Below are 8403 nucleotides of genomic sequence, written 5' to 3'. Positions count from 1 at the left end.
TTGATAAGCTGCTCACGGTATTCATACACTATACTCATACACTGCATTCTGCACTGATAAACTGCTCACGGCATTCGCACGCTGTACTCATACACTGCATTCTGCACTGATAGACTGCTCACGGCATTCGCACCCTGTACTCATACACTGCATTCCGCACTGATAGACTGCTCACGGCATTCGCACACTGTACTCATACACTGCATTCCGCACTGATAAACTGCTCACAGCATTCGCACACTATACTCATACACTGCATTCCGCACTGATAAACTACTCACAGCATACTGATGCGTTTGCCTCTTATACTTTTCAGCCTCCTTTCCAGATTCCCACTGTGGGGGGTGTTCCAGCCAGGCCTTCTGTTCTTGCCGGAGGAGATGGAGAGGGCAGAGTATTCCCCCGCACCAAGGCGGGCCGCACTCATGTCGGGAGTAGCTCGCGGGCTCCAGTCCTTGATGACGATGACGAGGAGTCAGAGGCGGAGGCGGAGGCGGAGGCAGAGTCGTCGGAGGAGGAGACCGGAGACAGCTCGGACTCGGGCTCAGATGACAGCGCTGATGATGCTCCTGGACCTTCGTCTAGGAAGAGGACTAGGACGGACTCCCAGGCCTGAGATCCTTTGTCATTGATCCAGATTTTTGCTGTTTTTCTTTTTCTTTTTCTTTTTCTTTTGTACCTTTTGCTGGTAGCTAGAGTACCTTCTACTGCCGCAGGCATATTTTTATTTCCAAAACCATGTACTTGAAAAAGATGATGAAATGAAACAAACTTTTTGTCTGAAAAAGTGTTGCATTTGTACATTTCATATATTGCATCGCATTGCATCATGTTGCACCTCAATGTAAATGAAATTGATCTGTTGTCTGAAAATTGAACACTTGCGTTGTAATAATCAGATAACGAACCAGCCAATAGCAAAACAAACCATACCAACCACTGCACATTCTGAACACTCGGCTCATACTCTACTGGGGACTAATCTGCATACAGCTCATAACACAGTGCTTGGTTCATTTTGCACACAGCGGATCCTGAACAAACAGCCCAAATCTGACAAGACGGACCATGAAGGTTGAATCTACTGAAGTTGAAGCACACTCAGATGTGATCTGAAACCCAGAAGCTTCAAAGAGGCCCAGGTTTTCCTATTCACACTTATCGGAGGTGGATCCTGCAGTTGTATGAAAGAACCAAATCATGTTTTTGCACAAATGTGGAGAATGGCACAGTATTCGGAGCACAAAATGATTAATTTTGGAAATTGAAGAAGGTTTTTTTTTTTTAAACCGGGCTAGTGAGCCTACAACTGGACATAGCGAGAATGACTCAATAGTAGAGACAAAAAAAGTAAATAACTTAAACACAATGAGACACACTCGGAAAAGACTCAAAACAAAGGTTGAAGTAAACAAAACAAAAGACACGACATACAGACGCGTTAACGAAGACGGGGGACCTCAGATCACGAGGAGCCAGTTTCTCTGGGTATTGTTTCCCACCCTTTTCTCATTTGTGATTCTCACATCCCTCTGGCACTCAAGCTCGGTTTTTCTCTCAAAACCCTTTTTGCTCACTCTTTCTCTCAACTTACACCTCTCTATTCTTTATTCTCTCATTTTTGTCCCTCCCCAAGGTGTTTAATGGATGAATAGGAAGTTGTGGGTTCACGCCCAACAGTATCAGCTCGCGGCTATTCCTTCTGGTGACGCTTGGTCGATGCCCCAGGTAAGGGAACAGAGTATCTTGATCCCTTCAGATTCGTGCTTCGCACTTGGTTCGATACCTCGTTGCTCGGAGGTTGAGAGAGCTTTCAGCCCTTTAATGACAGCTTGAGTTGAGAAATACCGTTGGATTCAAGAAGTCCAATTTCTTTTATATGTTTTGTTAATTGTTGTGTAAATGAAATGTATATTATGGTTTTGGATTGAAGAGTGTCTACACTTGTAAATATTTGTTTCTTAGTATTGTAACGTAAGTCTTGGTATGTAATATTGTTGCTTTCATTTGAGAGAGAACTTTTTTTTCTTCTTCTGAAGTGTAATGGTCATTTGTTTATATAAATGTATTAGTTAAATGGACTTAAATCTAAGGATTTAATAATGTATCTAGTTAATAAATTTTAGGAGCGTGACATTCATGACTCATGCCAAGGCCACTTTTCATCGTAACCAATGATCCTTGGTTTGGAACCTTAGGTATGAAGGGGGAAGGTTATTAATTGAGCACCCCTGCTTACCCAATCAAAAGATCAGCCTCTTAGGCCATGATATAAATTTTATTTACTTTATGTGTTCATATTCCAATTATTAATAATAAATCCTAAATTTTACTATATGAAACAAACACATATATACTGTGTCATTTGTTTTGGAACAATTTGATTTCTTATATTTTGAAAAATGTTTTGAATAGTGCAATCAAGAAAATCAATTTTATTCCAAATTGAACAACACAACCTTCACCTATTGGCCTGCATAGAGTTATATCAAATAAACACATAGCCATGCTACACATAGTAAGAAAATCACACACTGGCAGGATGTTAAAGCATAAAAACTTACATATTTACTAACGTCTAACAAAGAGGTACAAAAATAAAATTAGTAAACATATGCATAATCCTACACACAAGATCCTAATGCAATTCACTCATGAATACAACTAAAGATTCGACTTGTACTATAGGTATAACGTTCCTGGTTTGGACCCGACCCGTTGATGTTTTAAATCTGAGTTTCATTTCTCTTATTTAGATATTCAACCCATGTTTCTCCATATTTCTCATTGCGTTTGAGTATTGGAATGTCTTGGTAGTGTTTGGAACAGGTTGGTTGCTAGTTGGTCCAAACTGTTGTTGCAAAGAATTTGGCCTCTTCGCTTGAGCGAAACTTCTTGCACTCGAGCGATGGTCTTCTATCTGTAAAACTTCTGGGAGTCTGTATTCTACACTCGAACGAAGTTTCTTGCACTCGAGCAGAACAACTTATTGTGTCTAGTCGCTCGAGCAACAACTCTTGCACATGAGCAAGCTGTGCATATTTCAGTTCACAGCAACACCTTTTTACATCACTTTTTCATATCTTTTTCTCTCAAAACATTAGATTGAATCTCTCTCTCTCTCTAAAACCTAACTTCTCTCTACAAATACACTTATATCTAAGGATCTCTTTACCCTACTCTCTTTGATAAAAAGATAGAGCACTCCGAGGGCTCTCATTTGATCCGAATATAGTTGACTTTTTGGTATCTTTGAAGTCTCTCCATTTCTTTCTTTGGTCTTCTAAGCTTGATGCGGGGATTTTCTACACTTTTTTATGATTTTTAACTTAGCTATTTGTTTTTGTAAAACAATATTGGAGTTTTAGAGGATTTTGAACAAACTTGGAGTGTTGGGTTTAAAATCAAAAAAGGGAATTTCAAATGGTTGTATGGAAAATGGTTGTGGGAGTGGAGATGAGGTTGAGTTGTGAATAAATTGTTGATTTTTCCCTAAATGTCCCAAATATTTATTTTGTATAAATAAATGGACTTGATGATGGAAATTTGACATTGGATGGACATAAATGTGGATGGTGGAGTTGGATATGTATTATTGCTCACATCTTGAATTTTTGAAAGTTTATCTATATTGGAGATTTTGTATCTGTTTAGAAATATCTATTTTGGGCTATCTGTTGAGGATAGCAATGATTGTTGTAGAAATTGCATGAGGAGTAAGCGAATTGAAACTAATTTATTGTACTCTAGACTCGGGTTTCATGGTTTAGCATTGTTGTTCATATCGTTTTCTCTTGTTTTCCTTTAAATTAGTCCATTTGGTTGTTGTGGTTGCGTTTGGGACAGGTTGGTTGCTTGGTTTCCAAACTTTTGTTGCCCAGAATTTTGCTCTTCCGCTTGATCGGCATTTCTTACGCTCAAGCGGGCTTTGAAAACTCTTAGTACTTTTGTAGGTGTATAAAACTACTAGGAGAGTGTATTTAGTGCTTGAGCGAGTCTTTTTGAGCTTGAGCAGGCTCAGCTCGAGCAGCATTTTCTTGTGCTCGAGCATTGCCTTGTCATCTGTTAAACTACTAGATGTGTCTATTCTGCGCTCAAGCGTCACTTCCTGCACTCGAGCAGTGATGGTCTTTTTCATTGTGCCTTGGAGCTCAAGCATCACTTCTTTCGCTTGAGCGGAATAACTTGTTGTGTCTGACGCTCGAGCATCACTTCTCACGCTCGAGCAAACTATGTGTATTTCAGTCCGTGAAAGTAATGCTTTACATCATTTTTTCAAATCTCACTCTCTCTCTACTTTTCAAAAACCCTAGATCTAGAGCTCTTCTCTCTCTACATTTTCACTAAGATCTAGTGGTTTATCCAACCGTGTGCCTTTGTTAAAAAGGTAAAGCATCTTGAGGGCCACATTTTGATCTTAATAAAGTTGATTTCAGCGTCTTTGAAATTTCTCCCTTGCTCCTTTGATCTTCTAAGCTTGAGGTAGGGATTTTCTACACTATCATATGGTTTTTAACTTAGTTATTGCTTGTTGTGCAAACAATGGTGGGATTTAAGAGTATTATGGACAAACCTAAGGTTTGGGTTTAAAAACAAAAGAGATGTTTCAAAGGGAATGTGTCATAAATGGTTACGAGATGCAATATGAGGTGGTATTGTGACAAAATGATTGATTTTGACATTTGGGTTGACATTTGGGAAAAAGGGAGTTTGCCCTAAAATGTTTCAAATGTTTATTTTGTGTAAACAAATGGAATTAGTATTGTAAATGTGAAATTGGATGGATGTTGATATAAATGGTGAAGTTGGATATGTATTATCACTCACCAAGGAAAATTTAGATAATTTATCTGTTTTGAGATTGTATATATGTTTAGCAATATCTATTTTGGGGCTATCGGTGAGGGATAGCCATGATTGTTGTAGAAATTACATGAGAATTAGGTAAATTGAAACTAATCTCTTATCGGTTGCCATTGAATATGACTGTCTTTTAATACATTGTATATGCATGATATTTGAGAGGTGAAATGAGATGTACTCCATGTTTGGGAGAAGAAAGGGGATGGACTCCATTAAATTAAGTTGGCTTGTGTGTCTAGGGTGAAAGTCTCGAAACTACGCGTATACATCGCCGACCAAATTTCTATAAAATGGCAATTTGAATTGTTTGTGTAATGGTTGTATTGAATAGAGAACCACTGAGTTGGAGCCTCAGTTAGGTTGTCTGGAAAATAATGAATTTAACTCATGAGTTGAAGTGAAATGGATTGACTTGAAATGAATTGAAGTAAAATGGATTAAGAAATAAAACTTGGCATATTATGATCTTGTAGAATGTGAATGATTTTTATCACAGGCATTGTATATGCACATTACACTTATATCTTTGTTAAGATTCATATATTGTGTTAGATTATTTCTACTGGGTTTTGGCTCACTCTATTTGGAAAAAACCATTTTCAGGTGTTGGCGATATGCCTCCGCCAAGGCAATTGCTTGGGAGGAATTGAAGCTGAAGGCTCTCTTTCTGTACTATGTATTATTTGACTCAAGCCACGGGCTTTACATGTATTGGATTTGTATCCCTTTTGTTGTAACCAAGCATGGCCTTGGAAAAATGTAAACCCTTAGGGCATATGAACATTTGTTTAGCTTTCATCTCTTATCTTTATTTGTAACACATAACATACATTCAGGAGGACTTATCTATGAATGTATATCGCACGTGTCAACTTTTGTACATCAACTCTGATTAATCAAAGCTTATTATTTGTACATGTCAAATTGTATAAACTGTTGGGTATTGGATTATCGTATTTATTTTGGGGCGTTACAACTTGGTATCAAAGCGTACCGGGTTTAAATACTTGGGTACGTGGGAAGTGGTTATTGCCATGATGGGTTTGTCTCGCTTGATAGAGACTTTAGTATGTATAGTGTGCTTATATGATAACATGCTTATGTGATTATATAGGTATATGGGATTTGATTCCCAAGATATTAATTGAGTCTATGGGTTTCTCGAAGTCCTATTAGAAGAGCACTTGATCACTGCTATTTCTAATTAGAACTCTGGTAACGTCGCGGGACGGTCATTATCTAGAAAGGCAATTCGTATGTGTTTATGTGACTATGTGCTTGTTTGGAATGAATTGTTGTTGTCCATCGTATTAGGACGCGAGTGAGTTAGCTTCGGCGCATTTGTAAAAATCTCTTTTGTCACCTTTATTAGGATATCAGGACGAGGACGTGGTAGTGGTATGTGTGGTAGACTTATGAGGCATGAGGTGCCTTTACCAGATGAGATTCCGGTGTAGAAAGAAGGGATTGGTCAGGCCAATGTGGTTGAACCAATTGGTCAACAGGCCATGGGTGCCTTAACCCAAGAAATAGCTGGAGCATTGCGGGAATCCATAGACTCAAGGCTAAGAATCAAGTCCAAGTCCAAGCCCAAGTAGCTGAACTAGGGCCGTCTTTCTTGAAAAGAGAGTTTTTTTGGTTGAATCCGGATGAGTTTGTGGGTGATCCCAATGAGCCACTGAAGGCAGATGAGTGGCTAGAGCAAATAGTGAAAACGGTCGAGATGCTTGGCATCAAGGACAACCAGCTGAGGGTGACCTTGGCATATTTCCAATGGAAGGGATATGCGAGTCAGTGGTAGAAGTATGCGTATGAGCGCATTAAGGTGACTTGGGAGGCTTTCGTCAACGCCTTCCAGGACAAGTTCTTGCCTCCTACAGTTAGAGAGAAGTTGAGAGATCAATTCTCTAAGCTGGTGTAGTTGAACACTTATGTGGCCGAGTTTGAGGCCACCTTTACTAGCTTGTTGAGATTTGCACCTGAGCTTGTGGTGACTAAGGAGGCCCGTTGTTTACAGTTTGAGAAGAGGTTGAGGACCAGGCTCATGTTCAAAGTGGTTGAGTCAATGATTAGAGATTTTGGATGCCTTGTGGAGGCGGCGGCTCATCCTAAGACCATAATACAGATGGAGAAGGAGAGAATAAGGGGCTTGAAACAGAGACCTTAGGGTGTTTAAGGGGACAGTAATAAGCAGAGCAGTTCTAACCCACAACAGTCCCAGGGATTTCAGTTAAGGTCTACTTTTCCAGTGCCGAGTTCAGGTTCTGGGAGAGGTGGTCAGAGAGATTTCACCTGTTACAAGTGTGGTCAGTTGGGCCACAAGTCTCCAGCTTGCCCGTAGAAAAGAGGAGGGCAGCGGTCTGCATCGTCTTCAGCTCGTTCACATAGCCAGAGTGAGGAGAGAGGGCAGCCACTCACTTGTTACCAGTGTGGGCAGGTGGGGCACATGAAGAGATTTTGCCCTATGTTGGGTGGCACACCTGGCGCGTCTAGTTCAAGGCAGACACAGAGCCACTAGCCTGTACATGCCTTGAAGACTAATCAGGAAGCCTCTTCAGCTCATTCAGTGCATCAGGCTTATGCTCCGAGGGGTGAGCAGGTAGAGTAGAGACCTACAGGGCGTGTGTATACTATTACAATGCCAGATCTAGTACCAGCTCCTTTGGTAGTCAGAGGTACTTTATTGTTTTGCAATTCAGTTACTAATGTGTTGATTGATACGGGTGCATCCCATTCATTTATCTCATCTGCATTTGTATCGATTTTGGGGTTAGAGTTGGCTCAATTAACATCTCCTATCTATGTAGAGTCACCTATTGGTGGTGAGGTTGTTTTGAAGTAGGGGTGTCACGGTTGTGACATAGTGGTTGTCAGTCGCCAACTTCCTTTTGCATTTGTGTTGACTGACATGTCTAGTTTTAATGTTATTTTGGGTATGGATTGGTTGTCATCATATCAGGCTATTATCGATAACTACCGTTAGAGGGTTACTGTATGTACCTTGAACGGTGATTGCTTTTATTTCTTGGGGGACCGGGTGGATAGAGTCTTATACTTAGCTGTCTTCTGGCCAACTTCTTGAGTAGTGATTGTGATGAAGTCTGAGTTAAGTTGCCAAGGGTAGTTTGTGAATACCCAGACGGTTTTCTCGATGATCTTACTAGTTTACCACCTCACCGAGAGATTGAGTTCTCTATTGACTTAGTATCTGGTACGACGCTGATTTCCATGGCACCGTATAGGTTTGCACTTGCTAAGTTGAGTTAGTTGAAGATTCAACTCCAAGAGTTATTAGATAAGGGTTTTATCCTCCCTAGTAGGTCACCTAGGGGAGCATCGGCTCTCTTTGCTAAAAAGAAAGATGGAGCGTTACGACTTTGTATTGATTACCGGAATTTGAATCGGATAACTGTTAAGAACAAGTACCCAATCCCTCGTATAGATGATCTGTTTGATCAGTTGAAGGGGTTTTGTTGTTCCTCTAACATAAACCTAAGATTGGGTTATCACCAGTTGAGAGTAATGGAGGAGGATATCTAG

The sequence above is a fragment of the Camellia sinensis genome, chromosome 15 (assembly GCF_055761805.1).
Source record: "Camellia sinensis isolate YWXY chromosome 15, ASM5576180v1, whole genome shotgun sequence".
In the NCBI taxonomy this organism is placed as follows: domain Eukaryota; kingdom Viridiplantae; phylum Streptophyta; class Magnoliopsida; order Ericales; family Theaceae; genus Camellia; species Camellia sinensis.
The sequence above is the reverse complement of the archived record's forward strand: the minus strand, read 5'-3'. Positions refer to the sequence as shown.